The following is a 2,220-nucleotide window of genomic DNA, read 5'->3' on the forward strand; positions in this document are numbered from 1 at the left end:
AGACAATATATACTTAATTGGTCACCCTTGCTACTTGAATCAACCAAACGCACACACACATCAATATTGCAACATACATTTCTTTCATTAGTCACTTGTTAAGGGTGTAGAAAAGCGTTGCTTGGTGATAACCTCTAAACCCTAAGATTCTTTCTTTCTCTTACTTACTCTTTGTTGCATTCGATTATTTAGTTTAATTTACTCTCTAGTTTAATCAATCAACCAACCATTTGTTTGATCACTCGACCTACTAACCCTAATAGCGATTCCACAACCAAATTCGACTCCAATCCCTTGGGACAATCCCTACTCACCCTAACTATATTCTTAGTGAAGGTAGTAGTGGCTTCTATAAATGTAAAACTTGGCCCTCGCCTTAATGCACACTCTTTAAACTTATGGTGCGGCGACACACCTGTCAGTTTTTAGCGCCGTTGCCGAGGATTAGGCAACGTCGTATTTGTGGAATCAATTAGGAATTAGTACTCTTTTGATCGTGTCTTTACTTTGTTTTTATTTTTCTTTTGATTACTTATTGTGTTTGTTATCTTTGACAAGGAGCATTGAGCTAGGAGGCAAGCAAAGAAGCAATCAAGCAAAGGAGCTAAGCAAGCAAGGAAAAGTGCTAAAAATTTAAAAAAAAATTGCTAAGCTAAGCTTTAACTTTGGAGTGAAGTGCTAAAGGACCTTTGTGAGACTTTCTTTACTCAATCCCTTAGTTAAATCATCGGCCCGTGTGGAGGCTTGTTTTTTATTTCTTAGATAAATCGTGAGCCCGCGTGAAGGCATTCTTATTTGTTCTTTACATCATTAATGTTAAAGCATATGAGTATGGGTTAAGTGTTTGTGGAGAAAGTTTCATTGAATTGTTGTGAAGTCGAAGTGCTTGTTCATTCATTGTGTTTATGTGTTTTTACATTGTGCATGCATGGTCGTAGATCACTAAGACCAACTCTTGTCCCTCTTGATTTGCATCTTGAATCCGTAGTTAGAAATCCTAGGGGAAGAGGAAGTTCTAGTTCTACCCAATCCATTGCATCAATGGAAGACCATAATGAAGACCATGTGGAGGACCTTGGTCACATAGACCAACAAGGTATCCTCCTTCCAAATGTGCATCATGAGAACATTCAAGTACCATTAGGCATGCCTAGGCTATTCATTCACCAACCACAACAACAACAAGGCCAAGTTCCATTTGGAATGCCAAGGCCAATGTATGCTTCACAACCTCCCATCATTCAAGGAAATCAAAATCAAGGTGCCCATGTTGCGCCTCAAATTGCTAATCCTCCACTTGCTTTAAGAGATCACTATGTGCCTAATGAATATAATGCACCCATATGCATTCAATTGCCACCATTTAGAGCACATCACTATGAAATTAAGCCATAAACCATTCAAATGCTTCCTAACTATCATGGACTTCCAAGTGAAGAACCTTACAATCATTTGGATGAGTTTCTAGAAGTATGTTCCACCGTGAAATATACGGACATGCCGGAAGAGGTCTTAAGACTCAAACTTTTTTCATTCACCTTAAAAGACAAGGCAAAGTATTGGTTTAACAATCTTAGGCCTTTTTCAATCACTTCTTAGGCAAAAATGCAACAAGAGTTCTTGAAGAAGTACTATCCAGTTTCTAAGATGAATGCTATGAGAACCTCAATTCGAGAATTTTCACATGGGGATGGAGAAACGTTTCATAAGGCATGGGAACGCTTTAATGAATTGTTTAGGAAGTGTCCACATCATGACATGCCCAAATGAAAATTAGTTCAATATTTCTTTGAGAGCTTATCGAACAATTATAAATGCTTGGTTGATGCTTCCATGGGTGGCTCATACGTTGATAGGCATGAGGATGACGTGTGGCGTCTTTATGAGAGCATGAGTGAAAATTCTTTGCATAGAACATTATCATCCAAGAATGATATAAATTCACAAGGTATGAAGAGTGTTGGCTTACATCAAGTCGACCATTCAAATGAAATAGCCGCCGAAATGAAGTCCTTATCTCAAAGGTTTGATCAATTCTTGATTAACGAAAACTCGGCAAACCAAGTATCTTCCTTCCTTTACCATTCTCATCGTGCATTAAATGAAACATTTATGACTTGTTTTAGTGTTGTTCATTCTACTTCTCATTGTCCTCACGAACAAGTGTAAAATGAACCTAATGAACAAGTCAATGCAGCTTTTGTGAACCAAGGGAACAAT

General features: G+C 38.0%; 1 pseudogene; it reads right to left on the bottom strand.

Annotated features, from left to right (window-relative positions):
- Window positions 1-1,661: 1,661 nt before the first annotated feature.
- LOC132272225 (small nucleolar RNA R71) lies at window positions 1,662-1,760 on the bottom strand (annotated as a pseudogene).
- Between the last annotated feature and the right edge of the window lie 460 nt (window positions 1,761-2,220).

This window comes from Cornus florida, unplaced genomic scaffold (genome assembly GCF_030987335.1).
Source record: "Cornus florida cultivar Cherokee Brave unplaced genomic scaffold, ASM3098733v1 CherokeeBrave_3.0.0_Hap2_Chr08, whole genome shotgun sequence".
Lineage (NCBI taxonomy): Eukaryota > Viridiplantae > Streptophyta > Magnoliopsida > Cornales > Cornaceae > Cornus > Cornus florida.